This window comes from Pleurodeles waltl, chromosome 4_2, assembly GCF_031143425.1.
Source record: "Pleurodeles waltl isolate 20211129_DDA chromosome 4_2, aPleWal1.hap1.20221129, whole genome shotgun sequence".
Classification (NCBI taxonomy): Eukaryota; Metazoa; Chordata; class Amphibia; order Caudata; family Salamandridae; genus Pleurodeles; species Pleurodeles waltl.
In genome coordinates, this window is record NC_090443.1 from 895,841,962 (window position 1) to 895,860,983 (window position 19,022).

Sequence of the window (19,022 nt, forward strand, 5' to 3'; positions counted from 1 at the left end):
GTCTCATAACAAGATGTGAACTCTTGGTCAGAGGTATCAGACAGAATTCTTCGTTCAACAGAACTTGACTGACATCCGTCGCTGTTTGGGCATTTCGTTTGATGTCTAGTTAAATCAAATCCTTCTGTCAAAAGTTGAGATCCAGATTCAGAAAACTGCAGGGTATAAACCTGAATGTCTGAAACCAAAAACAACTTGTTTGATTTTATATTTAGGAATATGAATAACGACGCCATGTAAGAATCTCAATTTCTAAAATATCCACGCTAATAGATATAATTTATAAATCTCTTACAGCAATGTTGAGGTAACTAAATCTGGAAAACATGCAGCCAGCCGTAATGAGGGAAGGGGGACTTGAAACTACTGCCCCGCACCGTTAGCTTCCTTATTATGAACATAAGCAGCTGGGCCATTCTTATGGTGCAAAGTGTCATGAAGCATTGTACAATACATTTACAACTCTAATGTCACCAATCGATCGAAAAAAACATATGTGTATCTACACTGCTTAAATGTCTCTTTTGCCATGGGTTCATTCCCACAATTAAAAAAGCCTTTAAATTCTCCTTCATCTTCCCCCCTTATTTTCTTCACTGCAGCTAGACTGAACCACAACAAACACAGACTCTGAGCTTCGTTGGAGTAGGACAGACCTTTTTACTATCACTCTGAATTCTTAAATCACATTGATCACTGATTTCCCCCGTATTTTCCTGCCAAACCTCATACATTTTCTAGATTTATCACTGAGGGCCGCCTATACCCTTTGGTATCAAGGACTCTGTCGATGTACCAATCTTGAGACAGAGGACCTGGTGGACTATAACGCCCCAAATCGTCTACATATTGATTGGAGATGGTGCGTTCTGGGTAACGATCAGTCCTGTTAGACTCAAAGGAGTACTTGTCCTCTTTCACTATGAACAGACACACTCAACAACAGGCACTAAGAATATTTGTCGTTATAACTATTATTTAATATTACAAGATTAGAGCCCTGTCCTTGTGCATTACATGTGCCTAGCAGTAACTATGAGAACAAACAATATAGCAACAATCAGGCCAAATTCAAAGAAAACAGCAACATTATTATGGTAATCCAGGTAGTATTATGTTATGTGTATTTGTAAAGCGCGCTATCACTCGCAAGGGTATCCTGGCGCTGAGCAGGTTTGTGTTCCTCGCTCTGCCTATGGCAGGTTGGTTAATTGAAAAAAACAGGTTTTCTACTTTTTGCGGAATTCAGGAAGAGAGGAGGAGGCTCTAATATGCAGTGTAAGTTTCTTCTAGGCTTTAGGAGCGATGTAGGAGAATGCATGTCCTCCTAATCTGGTTCTGTCTATGCATGGGGTGTATGCGAGTAGGAGCCCTATGAAGGGGAGGTATCTGAGTGTCTGGTGGAAGGAGATCCAACTGTTCCAGTAGGTGGAACCTAAGTTCTGTAGTGCCTTGAACGAGTGTGAGGAGTTTGAAATGAGCATGTTTGTGCATTGGGGAGCCAGTGGAGCTACCTCAGGTGTGGTGTGAGTTCTACGTGGGAGGTTGAGTATGAGTCTGGTTGCCCAGTTCTGGTTGGTCTGTAGTCTCCTACTGGGTTGTTTGGTGATCTAGGAGTAGAGGGTGTTCCTATAGTCCAATTTATTGGTGAATAGGGCGAGTGGCATTATTTTCTAGTGTTGCTTGAGAGACATATGAAGATGTTCTTCAGCTGCTTCAGAGTGTGTAAGCAGAATGCAGAGACAGAGTTGACTTCTACTGAAGGTTCCTGGCATGGGTGCTTGGTGTAGGTCCGAGTTCAGCCGACCCCAGGTTGGCGTCCCATGGTGAGGTGCTCTTGCTAAAGTTCACTACTTCTGTCTTGTCGGTGGTGAGCTTGAGACAGTTGGCTTTCATCCAGTTAACAACTTTAGTCATGCAGGCGGTGAGTTTACTTGTGGTGGGGTACTTGTTCAAGAGGGAATATATGAGTGGCATACTGTTTGCATAGGAGAGGATCTTGGTGTTGGTGAGGTGAGTAGTGGCTGTCACCTTTGACGTTACAGTGTTGATCTATACGTGGCCATATTCACTTCAACATGTGTGAAGTTACAACAAGCTAATTGTAAAGTGGTGCATTTAAAAGCTATATTGAGGTGCACTCACTGTAATATAGCATTAACCTGTGTGTGGTATATCCATATGAATTGAAATGTAACCATTTATTATGAGATCTTTAGTAAGTATTTACATTTGTTAACAGATGTGTAGTACGTGTTATAGGTTAACGTCGAAAATTGTAGTTCCCCATCATACTTACTGGCATGTGTTAACCAAGTGATTTTGTCTTGCACTTTATTGCAACATGACATTTAACAAGAATTACTAAAAACAGTCTTGTAAGTGAAAGGTTTATGTGTTTAATTAACCTGACTAAAATGGGCTATTTTAATTGTGTTTTACTTTAGTCATGTTAGACCTGCTAGGCCCCAGTTTCATAAAATTGGAAAACTGCTTTTCTTTTTGCTAACATGTCATTTCTTTTCACATGTTGTTCACATGAAATGTTAGGTTGGGAAAAGCTGTGCTTCTATTTTACCCATAAAGAGCCTGAGAAATTAACTATGAGGATGGTACACCAAGAGACTGAGAATGTCAAAACTAGTTTTATTCAAAATGTTGCAAATTTGTACCGGAGGCCAAGGATGGATACCTCCCCAGGATGGTCGTGGGAATCTACAAGCATGTTGCAGATGTATGTCGAATGAAGTGCAAGGATTGAACAATGAATCTTCTGCTGCATAGGTGTTACCAATGGACAAATCACTGTTTACTTTGGACTTTAATTAATCTGTTTCAGTTGGTTGGAGACAGGAGATTCTTTTAGACTTTGAGAGGTACAAACCTCTTTGCCCTTGCCCCACACTTTTTCAAACGCGTTGCTGAGAGAACTTAGATTTTTCTCTGATGCATGAGAAGACTCTTGACCGAGCTTCTGCCATGCTGACACCTTCCATTTGTATTTACTTTTTGCCTACCCAAGACAGTTTCTTTTTGACCCAGATGTCTTTTCTACAGATTCTTTTTCTCCTTTATCTCCTTTTACTTTTTGACCCCATGTCGTATAATACAGCTGGCGCCATTTAGTGATAGGTTGATTTTGGAAGATTCCCTTTGTCTTAGCGAGTTATTTAGATGATTGTAGTTTGCACTAATGTTTAGACAAGTTGGTCAATGCTTATTTTCAGAGCACCAAGTGTTGTTGTTATTTTACATAGCAGTTGTAGAATGTTGTTTGTCTAATATTAATTAGATTGCACATTTTCCAGAGGTTTGGACACCCCACTGTGTTACTGAACCTCTATAGCCTATTCTTGAGAATTGTTTACGTTAACCCGAGTTTACATTTGTAATAAAAACCCTTTAACTTTATTTTCGATTTAGGTTTTTATTGTGTGGCCAAATTGGTCATACTGTAAATTAATTATTGATTGATGTCATGCTAAATTGTCTCTTATCCCCAGCTAGGGTGAAAAGATTAATGGACCTTGTTTAAAGCATACTTGAAATGCTCCATCAATGCCGTGTGCGCTGATGGCGCTGACCCGTGTTGAAGAGGGTAATGCTGACTGATGTACCTTGAGGTACTCTGCAGATGGTTGTGTTGGCTCCTGAGGAGTAAGGTGTGAGCTGACAGTTTGTGAGCTATCCGTTAAGAAGGAGCAGATTCAGCAGATGCCAATCTTGTGCAGGCACCTGATGTGAATGGGGTGTGACACTGTGTCAAATACTGCAGATAGTTCTGGAAGAATGTGGGCCGTCGTTTCTCCTTTGACAAGTATCATGCAAATGTCGTCTTTGGCAGCGACAAGTGTTGTTTCTGTACTATGGTTGGGCCTGAATCTGGTGGGCTGCATGGCGTTAAAGAGCTGGTGGTTACTGAGGTGGTCCTTGAGGCGTCAGTTGATTCATTTCTCAAAGATCTTTGTTAGTTTTAGTAGGAGAGACATGGGTGTGCAGTTGAAAAGTCTAGCTGGGTCAGCAGATGGTTTCTTGAGTAGGGGCATGATGGTAGTATGTTTCTACATGTTTTGGAATGTGGATAAGTTGATGGAGGCATTGAGATGGGTGTTAGTGCTTCACTGATCGGTAGAAGTCTTTTGGTGAAGGAGCAGTGGGTGCAAGGATCAGATGGAGCCCGCAAGTGGATGGTCTACATGTTAGCACTGATTTGGACTGCAGTGACACTGAGCCACAAGGTCAGGGTTCATTTTTTGACCGTGATTGGGTGTTGAGTTGCGATAGTGATGAGTTCTGGTTGAGAGTCAAACTTACTATATATGGAGGTGATTTTGTTGCAGAAGAATTCTAAGAGCTTGTTTTAGAGGTCTTGTGAGGAGGTATTATTGTTGGAGCCAGCAGGAGGCCCAGTTAAATCTTTAATGATGATGACGATTTCCTTGCTGCTGTGGTGCAGGCATTGATGCGATCTGCAAGAGCTGTTTGCTCGATGTTCGGTATTTACTGGTGATAGCATTTTAAGGTTGATTTGAAGATGTCTTTATCTGTAGTGTCTTGCGTGCACACTTCCGCTGCGCACAGCAAGGAATTGCTAAACAATCAAATCATACTAGAGCAAACATAAAACATCATACTTATGCAAATCAAACTAAGTTAAATGCAATACACATTTATAATTGTAAAATGTGTAATCAAAAGAAAGCAAACTTAAAATACAATTGTGAAGTTTAAAGAAGAAAACTGATAGTGAAGCAATTATGGATGCATGTATATGTAGATAACGTGTGTGCATTTATAAATAAAAAGGCATACACAATAATTCAAGCATGTGGCTTGGTACAAAAACTAAAAATCAATCCAAAAAGCAAAAAGCTGGCTTTAGATGACTATTCAGGCAAATTGTAACAGATTCTGATTGTCTTTTTCTTTATAATAGTGAGTTTGTATTAGATGAGAACTTTAAAACTTGCAACATCTAAAAAGGATCCATAGGTGTGGATGACAATGTTTCCAGATTATTTTTGCAACAAAAAAGAATCAAGGACATTTAGAGGACACTCTTTCTCACAAACTGTTGATTCTGAAGAAGCTATGACTGAATCAAAAAAGTCAGATATTGAAACTGCAGGTGAACGTGGAGGTAGAGTTGAACATGGGGTTGTCTGTGACGGGGCTGGTGTTGAAGCAGCGCTCCCTGCTGGCGAAGAGGACTGAGGAGTGCCACACAACCGGTGTGGTGGAGGGGCAGCTGTTTCTCCCTCCGGAGCCCTGGGGGACAAGCGGTTGCGGCAGAGGAAGCAGATATTGAGACATATGTGAGTGAAGCAACCCAGCGGTGGCAGTAAGTGAAGGGGCCATACCGGCTTTCCCCCGACCCGGCATGGGGACGCTGCGTGGGGCCACCCTCCCTCCTGATTGCCTCAGAGAATGGCAGGTAACTATCGCCCCCTTTGGGAATAAGTACCAGCCCTGTGACATCGGTATGAGGGGGGTAATAACACTGCTGCCACTCCCAACACAACCCCTTGGAACTTTGGCCCGTATACAAATATCCAGAGGGGGGCTGCCCAGAGGAACTTGATCAGCATCCTGTTTTGCCCACGTCATAACTGCCCCTTCACCCCGAATCACTGCAGTAGTGAAAGGGGAGGCCCCAACAGACAAAAGAGGCCAGCTATCAAGGGGCCATTGTGGAGCACCACCTACCTGATTATATTAGACCCTAAAAACTGTGCTGGTAATTCTTTGCACTACTCACCAGGCTATATCTGGTTCTGAGTTGCAACGTGGGGCCTTCCCTGCACCCATGCCAAAAACTAGAGGACCGCCACCAGTAACCCTCCATACCACAATAGGTAAATGCAACAAAATACAGAGATACTAGCGATCCGTCCCTGCTACCAGATCGCCCATCTTGCTGTGAGAACAGTGATGGATGGAGCTGGTGGAACCCCACAAGGGGAGCATGGTGGAACAATGCAGGCTAACATTCTTCCGGCAATTGATGCGTCCTGAGAAGCACTTGAACTCAAAATCGACACATTGGTCACAGACCTAGGACTGCTTCGAGACGATCAGGGACAGCTTACAGAGAGGGTCACCACTACTGAACAACAGGCGACGATCTCAGGCCAGATGTCTGTACTTTGCAAAAAACAAATATTAAAAATGGGCACCAGGGTAAAAACACTAGAATGTAGGGCTGAAGATGCGGAGAACAGAGCAAGACAGAACAACCTCCGTATTACTGGCAGAGCGTATAGAGGGAACTGATATGACTGACGTCTTGGAGGGTTGGCTCCACACCGATGTGGCTCCTGAGGGACTCTCCCCATTCTTTGCTTTTGAGCATGCCCACTGGGAGACCTCGCTACCACTGCCACCTCGACTGGGTCCCAGGCCAGTTGTGGCCATAGTACACCACTTCAAGGACCGAGATCACATCTTGACCCAGGCGGGAGTGAAAGGAGATATCACCATACAAAATTGAAGGGTCATGATAATTCCTGACTTTACCAGGGAAGTGAAGTGGCAAAGGGCCTCTTTCACACATGCAAAAAAGAAACTCAGAAAACTGGACGCCAACTATGTGATGCTGTTCCCTGCTCAGCTCCGCATAGCACGATAACTCTGTGCATTTCCTTACATCCCACACCAGATATAGGATGGGATAGAGCAGCTGCCTTGGAAGGAAAACAGTTCAGCTACTGGTAGTCAGCAGAGCACTCGGAGGTCCCAAAGATAAAGAGTGACAACCATTAAGAATGTGTGATCCCGTCCCCCTCCCAGGCCCTGTGAGAGTGCTGGAGAATGGTGGAGGAGGTGGCAGCCATGGGCAGAACAGGACCGGCTCCCCCATTGGAGATGGGCGAAGATGACTCAAGGACTTTGATTCTGAACAAGCATCAATCTCCTAACGCAACTTGGAGATCTCTGTTCCACAAGTCACCCCTGGCACAACAGATCAACTTATCTACAGAACCTGCAGGGGAAGAGACATGGTACCCTATAACTGGAACTAGGCATCCTGAAATGGGGCAAGATTGGCCCATATATCCTTTTTCACTCTGTTACCTGGATGGTGGGCAACGTGGCTGGGAGGCTCCCACCCAAACAGCCCCAGCAGCACTAAGTTGTGCATTTGAAAGAAGCACACATTTTATTGCACTGTTTGCTAGTTTGGATGGGGGTGAATGCACTTCTTGTCATGGGATCAGGGAGTTGGGGAGTTAATGTTAACTGGTAAATGGGATTGGAAGATTCTGCTGCCTCTGCTGCTGACAGTATGTCCTCTGTATGGTGAGTAGGTACCCCATTACCTTCCTGAAGCTGGGAAGGCTGGACAATAACTAATGATAACAGATATAATTGTACAGATCACTCATGGCAACCACCATAATGAACAAGTTACTTGCCTTCGGTAACTCATTATCTGGTAGAGACAGGATCTAGCCGCAGATTCTTTACTGTAGAATCTTCCCCAGGTGCGAGCCTGGATCTGGAAACTTTTTCCCACAGCACGTCTGCGTGTCATAAGATGGCATCACACAACTCTGTATCGACGTCGTCCACTTGGTGTGACATTAGCTCAGTCCATATAACCCCCTCGCTGACATCAATGTCTTCTGTGACTATTTTCAATGCTCCAAACATGAAGCCACATATGAAAAGAGTGTGCTAGCACAAAAGACAGCCCTGTGTCAAAATATCACAGAGTTCCTAATTCAAGGTACTGATTTCTTCCATAATTAAATCTTCTGAGATGTAAGAGGACCCAGGTTGCAGAGCGGGGAGGATGGGAGGGTCATTGAGGAATCTGCGGCTAGATCCTGTCTATACCAGATAATACGTTACTGAACATAAGTAAATTGTTCATCTGATAGAGACATCTAGCCATAGATTCCTTACTTTAGAAATAGATACCAAAGTCATAGTAACTCGGAGGAGGGAATGCCAATCGAAACCTCCCAAAAAAGTGTCTAAATATAATAAAACAAGTCTGGAACAAGAGAAAAAGACCGGACAATCAAAATAATTAAGGTGAGTAATAATATACTCTACAACATAAAAATTTGTGGAAGGAACCACAGGTAAATAAAACCACAGGACTTGAAAAAAATAGGAGTAAGCTCATCTATTAGTATGTCAAATGTGTGTCAGAAGCGACCCAGAAACATTGAAAGTCTCTAACCAGAAGATAACTGGTCTAGAACAAGAGAAAAAGACCATGCATTCATAAGAATACCTATAAGGAAACACATTCTCTTTAATAAAGAACTGTGTAAAGGACCACAGTAATAAAAAGGCATAAAACGGTTAATAGCATGGAGATAGTATCACCCATGCTCAATACTATTAAAAATATGTACTTAGAACAAAACCGTTCTAGAATAATTCAAGACAGGATGTAGGAAAGTAGCACCTTTCTGACATTGTTACCCCCACTTTTTGCCTGGTGTCTGTAGGATCAGACAGTAGTACACTGGAACCCTGATAACCAGAACCCCAGTGTCAGTATTCTCTCACCTAAATTTAGTTGGTAAGTAACTGTTAAACCTCACAATTGGCCTACTGGTGCACCCTTGTAAGTCCCTAGTATATGGTACTGAGTACCGAGGGTATTGGTACACCAGGGGTCCCCCATGGGCTGCAGCATGTATTGTGCCACCCATGGGGGCCCATGCAAACTGTGAACACAGGCCTGCCATTGTAGCCTGTGTGAATGGTGCATGCACCTTTCACCCCAGTTATAAGGTTTACCTTATAACACGGTTGCTGCACTCTGACCCTATTAGTCACCCTTAAGGTAGGCCCTTCAGGGGGCATGGTTCTCAATGTGAGGGCACCCCTGCATGATCAGAGTGCCCCTACAAATCCCAGACTCTGTTTTCTGGGCTTTGTAAGTGCGGGGAAGCCATCTTAAGGGATGTAGTGGCCACTGGTCAACACAAGATGTCCAACTACATAATGGATTCACCGAACCTAGGCATGTTTGATATCAAATATGTTGGAATCCTGCAACTACACTGATTCCAGTGCTAGTTGCATGAGACCATGTACTCTGGGTGTTACCTAGGGGATCTCCTATGTCTGCCTGTACAGCCTTGCAGGGTCTCCATGCCAGCCTGTGCTGTTGCTGACCCCAGACACTGTTCTGCCCTCCTGCTGCTGAGCCTAATATGGTCAACGGAAAGCAGAACAAAGGACTTCCTGTAGAGGAGAGGTGTTACCATCTCTCCTTTAGAACTAGGTGTCTCTGGGCTGAGATAGAGGTGCCTCTGAGCGTCACCAGACTGCTTTGAAGGGCACATTTGGTGCCCTCCTTGCATAAAAAGATTTACTCCAGTGCAGAAGCCCTCAGATCTGGGGGGAAACCACACAGAGTACAAGGAAGTGATGTAGGAAGTTGGCTCTGTATATGCTCTCTCAAAGTGAGAGATAGTGTGCACAGAGTCCAAGGGTTCCCCTTAGAGGTTGATAGTGGCAAAACTAGATAATACTAATGCTCTATTTTGTGGTAGTGTGGTCGAGCAGTAGGCTTATCAGAGGGTAGTGTTAAGCATTTGTTGCACACACACAGGCAATAAATGAGGAACACACACTCAAAGACTTAACTCCAGGCCAATAGGTTTTATATAGAAAAGATTCAAGATTTGAGGTAAGTACATAAAATGCAAGGTACTTCACACAGGTAAGTATAGAACTTTGATTTAAAACAGTAGTACACAAAGTTTTGGTAAAAATGGCAATAAGCTATTTTAAAAGTGGACACTGCAAAAATCAACAGTTCCTTGGGGAGGTAAGTTTGGTTAGGTTTCTCAGGTAAATAAAGCACTTACACAGTCCGACTCCTGGGCAAAGGCAGCCCACCGTTGGGGGTTCAAGGTAACCCCAAAGCCACAGCACCAGCAACACAGGGCCGGTCAGGTACAGAGGTCAAAGGAGGGCCCAAAACACATAGGCGCCTATGAAGAACACGGGTTCTCCGGTTCTAGTCTGCTTACAGGTAAGTACCTGGGTCTCAGGGAGCAGACTAGGGGGGTTTTGTAGAACACTTGAGGGGGGACACACAAGCCCACAAAACACACTCTCAGCGGCACTGGGGCGTCCGGGTGCAGTAGGCAAAGTAGTAGTCGGGTTTGCTATAGAAAGCAATGGAGGGACCCAGGGGTAACTTAGGTGATGCAGGTAGGGCACAGGGGGGCTTCTCTTGCCAGCCAACGACTGGGCTAGGAAGAGGGCCGCCTGCTGGTCACTCCTGCACTGGTAGGTGGTTCCTCTTGGTCCTGGGGGCTACGGGTACAGTGCTTGGTCCAGGCATTGTTTTTTTTTGTTACCAGACAGTCGCAGTCAGGGGGAGCCTCTCGATCCTCTCAGCAGGCGTCACTGCAAGGGTGCAGGGGGGGTCGTCTCAGGGTGTCCACATCATTGGAGTCACCTGGGAGTCCTCTCTGGGGTGTTTGTTGTCCTGGATCCGAGCGGGGGGCGTTGGGTGCAGAGTGTGAATACTCACGCTTCTGACAGGAAGTGAGAGTCTCTTTAAAGTTGTTTCAAATTTGCAAAGTTGTTGCAGTTTCTGAACAGTGCTGCTGTTCTCGGGGGTTTCTTGGTCCTTTAGGTGCAGGGCAGTCCTCTGAGTCCTCAGAGGTCGCTGGTCCCGCTGGATGCGTCGCTATGCAGGTTATTTGAGTCTGGAGACAGGCCGGTAGGGCTGGGGCCAAGTCAGTTGGTTTCTCCGTCATCTCTGCAGGGCTTTCAGGTCAGCAGTCCTTCTTCTTTTTTCAGGTTGCAGGAATGTGATTTCCTGGGTTCAGGGTCGCCCCTAAATACTAAATTTAGGGGTGTGTTTAGGTCTGGGAGGGCAGTAGGCAATGGCTACTGCTCTCGAGGGTGGCTACACCCTCTTTGTGCCTCCTCCCTGAGGGGAGGGGGGCACATCCCTATTCCTATTGGGGGAATCCTCCAAACTCAAGATGGAGGATTTCTAAAGGCAGGGGTCACCTCGGCTCAGGGCACCTTAGGGGCTCTTCTGATTGGTAGGTGACTCCTCCTTGTTTTTCTCATTATCTCCTCCAGACTTGCCACCAAAAGTGGGGGCTGTGTCCGGAGGGGCGGGCATCTCCACTAGCTGGGATGTCCTGGGGTGCTGTAACAACAGGCAGGAGCCTTTGAGGCTCACCACCAGGTGTTACTGTTCCTGCAGGGAGAGGTGAGAGGCACCTCCACCCAGTGCAGGCTTTGTTCCTGGCCACAGAGTGACAAAGGCACTCACCCCGTGTGGCCAGGAACTCATCTGGTTGTGGCAGGCTGGCAGAAACTGGTCAGCCTAGTACTAGGAATCAGACTGGTATTCAGGGGGCATCTCTAAGATGCCCTCTGGGTGTATTTCACAGTAAATTCCACACTGGCATCAGTGTGCATTTATTGTGCTGAGAAGTTAGATACCATGCTTCCCAGATTTCAGTGTAGCCATTATGTAACTTTGGAGTTCGTAATTGACAGATTCCCAGACCATATATCTTTATGACTACCCTGCACTTACAATGTCTAAGGTTTGGCTTAGACACTATAGGGGCATAGTTCTCATGCAACTATGCCCTCACCTGTGGTTTAGTGCACCCTGCCTTAGAGCTGTAAGGCCTGATAGAGAGGTGACTTACCTATGCCACAGGCAGTGGGTTCAGGGCATGCCACCCTGAGGGGAGTGCCATATCGACTTAGTAATTTTCTCCCCACCAGCACACACAAGCTGTGAGGGTGTGTGCATGTGCTGAGTGAGGGGTCCCCAGGGTGGCATAATACATGCTGCATTCCTTAAAGACCATCCCTGGCCACAGAGCCCTTGGTACCAGGGGCACCATTTACTTATCTGTGTGCCAGGGCTGTGCCAATTGTGGGAACAAAGGTACAGTTTAGGGAAAGAACACTGGTGCTAGGGCCTGGTTAGCAGGGCCCCAGTACACTTTCAATCATAACTGGCTTCAACAAAAGGGAAAAAGTTAGGGGGTAACCATGCCAAGGAAGGCATTTCCTTACACAACCCCCCCCAAACAAAACAGGATGAGACTAATCTTTTCCAAGAGAGTCTTCATTTTCTAAGTGGAAGAACCTGGAAAGGCCATCAGCATTGGCATGGGCAGTCCCAGGTCTGTGTTCCACTACAAAGTCCATTCCCTGTAGGGATATGGACGACCTCAACCGTTTAGGGTTTTCTCCTTTTAGTTGCATCACCCATCTGAGAGGTCTGTGGTCAGTTTGAACTGTGAAGTGAGTACCAAACAGGTATGGTCTCAACTTCTTCAGGGACCAAACCACAGCAAAGGCCTCCCTCTCAATGGCACTCCAACGCTGCTCCCTGGGGAGTAACCTCCTGCTTATAAAAACAACAGGCTGGTCAAGGCCATCACCATTTGTTTGGGACAGGACTGCTCCTATCCCATGCTCAGAGGCATCAGTTTGCAAAATGAACTACTTTCAGTAATCTGGAGCTTTCAAAACTGGTGCCAAACACAAAGCTTCTTTCAGAGTGTCAGAGGCCTTTTGACAGTCCAAGGTCCAGTTAACTTTTCTGGGCATTTTCTTGGAGGTAAGTTCTGTGAGGGATGTCACTATGGATCCATATCTCTTCACAAACCACCTATAGTACCCAGTCAAGCCAAGGAATGTCCGGACTTGAGTCTAGGTTTTTGGAGCTTCCCAGTCCAGAATAGTCTGGATCTTGGGTTGAAGTGGCTAAACTCGGCCTCCACCTACAAGGTGTCCAAAGTAAACCACAGTACCCTGCCCTCTGTGACATTTAGATGCCTTGATAGAGAGGCCTGCTGCTTGCAGCGCCTGCAAAACTGTCTTCAGGTGGACCAGGAGAACTTGCCAGTTGGAGCTAAAGACAGCAATATAATTTACATATGCTGCACTAAGGTACTCCAAGCCAGCACTGACTTGATTCACCAACCTTTGGAAGGTGGCAGGGGCATTCTTTAAGCCAAAGGGCATAACAGTAAACTGATAATGCCCATCAGGTGTAGAGAATGCTGTCTTTTGCTCCAGGTGCCATTTTGATTTGCCAGTACCCTGCTGTCAAGTCAAAGGTACTTAAGAATTTGGCTGCACCTAATTTGTCTATGAGCTCATCTGCCCTTGGGATGGAGTGAGCATCTGTCTTGGTGACAGAGTTGAGCCCTCTGTAGTCCACACAAAACCTTATCTCTCTCTTTCCATCTTTGGTGTGAGGTTTGGGGACCAAGACCACTGGGCTAGCCCAGGGACTGTCAGAGTGCTGAATCACTCCCAACTCCAGCATCTTGTGAATGTCCACTTTGATGCTTTATTTGACTTGGTCAGACTGTCTGAATATTTTATTCTTGACAGGCATACTGTCTCCTGTGTCCACATCATGGTTACACAGGTGTGTCTGACCAGGGGTCAAGGAAAAGAGCTCAGCAAACTGCTGGAGGACCTTCCTGCAGTCAGCGTGTTGTTGGCCAGAGAGGGTGTCTGAATAGACAGCTCCATCTACAGAACCATCTTTAAGGTCAGTGGAGAGGAGGTCAGGGAGAGGTTCACTCTCTGCTTCCTGGTCCTCATTTGTGACCATTAACATGCTTACATCTGACTTGTCATGACACAGTTTAAGGCAATTAACATGGATCACCCTCTTGGGGGTCCTGCTAGGGCCCAGGTCCACCAAGCAGGTGACCTGACTCTTCTGTTCTAGCACTGGGTAAGGACCACTCCATCTATCCTGAAGTGCCCTGGGAGCCACAGGGTCCAGAACCCAGACTTTCTGCCTTGGCTGAAACTCAACCATAGCATCCTTTCGGTAATACCACAACTTCTAGAGTTTATTGCTGGCCTCAAGGTTTTTGCTTGCCTTTTCCATGCACTCTGCCATTATTGAGCGGAGACCTAGCACATAGTACATTACATCTTGTTTAGGCCCATGGAGAGGTCTCTTCCAGCCTTCTTTTACAATTGCCAGTGGTCCCCTGACAGGATGGCCAAACAGAAGCTCAAAGGGGGAAAACCCTACTCCCTTCTGTGGCACCTCTCTGTAGGCGAAAAGCAGGCATTGCAAGTGGACATCCCATCTCCTTTTGAGTTTTTCACGTACCCCCATGATCATGCCCTTCAATGTCTTGTTAAACCTTTCAGCAAGACCATTGGTTTGTGGATGGTATGGTGTGGTGAACTTGTAAGTCACCCCACAATCATTCCACATGTGTTTCAGGTAAGCTGACATGAATTTGGTACCTCTGTCAGAAACCACCTCCTTAGGAAATAAAACTCTTGTAAAAATACCTACGAGTGCTTTAGCTACTGCAGGAGCAGTAGTAGACCTCAGGGGAATTGCCTCAGGGTACCAGGTAGCATGATCCACTACTACCAGAATATATTGGTTCCCTGATGCTGTGGGAGGTTCAAGTGGACTCACTATGTCCACTCCCACTCTCTCAAAGGGGACCCCCACCACTGGAAGTAGAATGAGGGGGACTTTGGATGGCCACCTGTCTTACCACTGGCTTGACAGGTGACACAGGAGGTGCAAAACTCCTTAACCTTCTGGGACATATTGGGCCAATAGAAATGGTTGACTAATCTCTCTCAAGTCTTGGTTTGCCCAGTAAGGGGAATGTCATGGGCTATGGTCAGAATGAACTCCCTAAACTCCTGAGGCACTACCATTCTCCTAGTGGCACCAGGATTGGGATCTTTTGCCTCATTGTAAAGGAGTCCATCTTCCCAATAGACCCTGTGGGTTCCATTGACATTGCCTTTTTCTTCCTCAGCTGCTTTCTGTCTTAGGCCTTCAAGAGTGGGACAACTCTTTTGTCCCTTACACAGCTGTTCCCTAGAGGGTCCCCCTGGGCCCAAGAGCTCAACCTGATAAGGTTCCAGCTCAATGGACACAGTTCCTGAGAAGAGAGGTTCTGCTTCTATTGCTGTGCAGAAGCTGGTTCCCCAGTCTTCTTTCCTTTCCTCTTGGAAGGTGGGGCCATTATTCCAGACTCCAACACTTCTTTTCACCCTGTGCCCGGCTCTGTCCCCTTGTCTTGACACACACCATGGACTCCCCATTCTAAAGTTACCATTGCCATGGGATGGACTTTAGTTTGATTGTCAGCATTAGTGACTGGATATGTCAGTCCAGCCAGGTACTGTCTTGGGGAAGCCAGTTTGTCTGTCACCACAGTGACACTGGCACCTGTATCCCTCAGGGCTTCTACTTTATTCCCATTTATCAAGAGCTGCTGCCTGTATTTTTGCTTGTTAGGCGGAAGGCAGCAACTGTGGCTAAATCCACCCAACCTTCTGAGACTAGTGTAGCTTCAGTGTGGACCTTGATTTGCTCTGGGCACACTGTTGATCCCACCTGGAGACTGGCTATTTCAGTACTAACTGGAGTAGTTGTTGTTGTGGGACTTTTCTTTGGACATGCCTTGTCTCCAGTTTGGTGTTCATGCTGTCTACAGTTTTGACATCAGGCCTTCTTGAGATAAAAGTGTTAACCCTTATACCCATTTGTGGACTGTGAAGAGGCTCGGGCCCACCCTCCTGAGCAGGGTTTTGGAGCCCTGTAGAAAACTCTTTACTTCTGTCCTTGGATGTCTCACCACCCTTCCCCTGGGAAGGCTTCGTGGCCACTTTCCTTTGGTCACCCCCTGTGGAAGTCTTGGTCACCCTAGTCTTAACCCAGTGGTCTGCCTTCTTGTAGGAAAGTACCATCTTGCCTCGCATGTTACCCCCATTTTTCACTGTATATATGTTGTTTTAGTTGAATGTGTCACTGGGACCCTGCCATCCAGGGCCTCAGTGCTCATAAGTGTGCCTGAATGTGTTACCTGTGTTATGACTAACTGTCTCACTGAGGCTCTGCTATCCAGAACCTCAGTGGTTATGCTCTCTCATTTCTTTCGAAATTGTCACTAACAGGCTAGTGACCAATTTCACCAATTCACATTGGCATACTGGAACACTCTTATAATTCCCTAGTATATGGTACTAAGGTACCCAGGGTATTGGGGTTCCAGGAGATCCCTATGGGCTGCAGCATTTCTTTTGCCACCCATAGGGAGCTCTGACAATTCTTACACAGGCCTGCCACTGCAGCCTGAGTGAAATAACGTCCACGTTATTTCACAGCCATTTACCACTGCACTTAAGTAACTTATAAGTCACCTATATGTCTATCCTTTACCTGGTAAAGGTTAGGTGCAAAGTTACTTAGTGTGTGGGCACCCTGGCACTAGCCAAGGTGCCCCCACATTGTTCAGGGCAAATTCCCCGGACTTTGTGAGTGCGGGGACACCATTACACGCGTGCACTACACATGGGTCACTACCTATGTGTAGCTTCACAATGGTAACTCCGAATATGGCCATTTAACATGTCTATGATCATGGAATTGCCCCCTCTATGCCATCCTGGCATAGTTGGCACAATCCCATGATCCCACGGGTCTGTAGCACAGACCCTGGTACTGCCAAACTGCCTTTTCAGGGGTTTCACTGCAGCTGCTGCTGCTGCCAACCCCTCAGACAGGTTTCTGCCCTCCTGGGGTCCAGCCAGGCTTGGCCCAGGATGGCAGAACAAAGGACTTCCTCAGAGAGAGGGTGTTACACCCTCTCCCTTTGGAAAAAGGTGTTAAGGCAGGGGAGGAGTAGCCTCCCCCAGCCTCTGGAAATGCTTTCATAGGCACAGATGGTGCCCATTTCTGCATAAGCCAGTCTACACCGGTTCAGGGACCCCTCAGCCCTGCTCTGGCGCGAAACTGGACAAAGGAAAGGGGAGTGACCACTCCCCTGACCTGCACCTCCCCTGGGAGGTGCCCAGAGCTCCTCCAGTGTGCTGCAGACCTCTGCCATCTTGGAAACAGATGTGCTGCTGGCACACTGGACTGCTCTGAGTGGCCAGGGCCAGCAGGTGACGTCAGAGACTCCTTCTGATAGGCTCCTTCAGGTGTTGCTAGCCTATCCTCTCTCCTAAGTAGCCAAACCCTCTTTTCTGGCTATTTAGGGTCTCTGCTTTGGGGAATTCCTTAGATAACGAATGCAAGAGCTCATCAGAGTTCCTCTGCATCTCTCTCTTCACCTTCTGCCAAGGAATCGACTGCTGACCGCGCTGGAAGCCTGCAAAACTGCAACAAAGTAGCGAAGACGACTACTGCAACTCTGTAACGCTGATCCTGCTGTCTTCTCAACTGTTTTCCTGGTGGTGCATGCTGTGGGGGTAGTCTGCCTCCTCTCTGCACTAGAAGCTCAGAAGAAATCTCCCGTGGGCCGACGGAATCGTCCCCCTGCAACCGCAGGCACCAAAGAACTGCATCACCGGTCCCCTGGGTCTCCTGTCAGCACGACGAGCGAGGTCCCTTGAATCCAGCAACTCTGTCCAAGTGACTCCCACAGTCCAGTGACTCTTCAGTCCAAGTTTGGTGGAGGTAAGTTCTTGCCTCCCCACGCCAGACTGCATTGCTGGGAACCGCGTCTTTTGCAGCTACTCCGGCCTCTGTGCACTTCCGGCAGAAATCCTTTGTGCACAGCCAAGCCTGGGTCCACGGCACTCTAACCTGCACTGCAAGACTTTCTAAGTTGTCCTCCGGTGGCGTGGGACTCCTGTGTGCAACTTCAGGTGAGCACCGTTTCACTCCTCTTCGTAGTGCCTGTTCTGGCACTTCTGCGGGTGCTGCCTGCTTCTGAGAGGGCTCCTTGTCTTGCTGGGCACCCCCTCTGTCCCCTGACGCAATTGGCGACATCCTGGTCCCTCCTGGGCCACAGCAGCATCAAAAAACCCTAACCGAACGATTTGCAGCTAGCAAGGCTTGTTGGCGGTCTTTCGGCGGGAAAACACTTCTGCTCGACTCTTCACGACGTGGGACATCCATCCTCCAAAGGGGAAGTTTCTAGCCCTTGTCGTTCCTGCAGAATCCTCAGCTTCTACTGCCTAGTAGCAGCTTCTTTGCACCCACAGCTGGCATTTCCTGGGCATCTGCCCATCTCCGACTTGCTTGTGACTTTTGGACTTGGTCCCCTTGTTCCACAGGTACCCTCGTTTGGAAATCCATCGTTGTTGCATTGCTGGTTTTTGTCTTTCCTGCAGAATTCCCCTATCACGACTTCTGTGTCCTTTGGGAAACTCTAGTGCACTTTGCACTCACTTTTCAGGGTCTTGGGGTGGGCTATTTTTCTAACCCTCACTGTTTTCTTACAGTCCCAGCGACCCTCTACAAGGTCACATAGGTTTGGGGTCCATTTGTGGTTCGCATTCCACTTTTGGAGTATATGGTTTGTGTTGCCCCTATCCCTATGTGTCCCTATTGCATCCTATTGTAACTATACATTGTTTGCACTGTTTTTTAAGACTATACTGCATATTTTTGCTATTGTGTACATATATCTTGTGTATATTTGCTATCCTCATACTGAGGGTACTCACTGAGATACTTTGGCATATTGTCATAAAAATAAAGTACCTTTATTTTTAGTATATCTGTGTATTGTGTTTTCTTATGATATTGTGCAAGTGACACTAGTGGTACTGTAGGAGCTTCACTCGTCTCCTAGTTCAGGCTAAGCTGCTCTGCTAAGCTACCATTATCTATCAGCCTAAGCTGCTAGACACCCTATACACTAATAAGGGATACCTGGGCCTGGTGCAAGGTGTAAGTACCCCTTGGTACTCACTACAAGCCAGTCCAGCCTCCTACACTTCTTTCCCAATTCTTGGGGAGAAATTGGACCTAGGTCTACCAGATGCCAGGCCAGCCTCCTACATTGGTGGTGCAGCGGTTGGATAGGTACTTGTAACTGCTTTACCACTTTGTCATTTGTGCTTTTCATAGGAAAAAAATATTTCCAAATCCTTTTCTGACAATCAAAAGAAGCCATGGTGTTATTTATGTAAAAAGTAAAGGTCATTGGGCAAGTGATTTCACTTGTACAAAGAAAAACACCAAGGCTCCCACTACCACAACCCCAACTGCGTCCTCTAGTGCCCCTAGTAATAGCAGTGGTGGTGGGAAGAATACT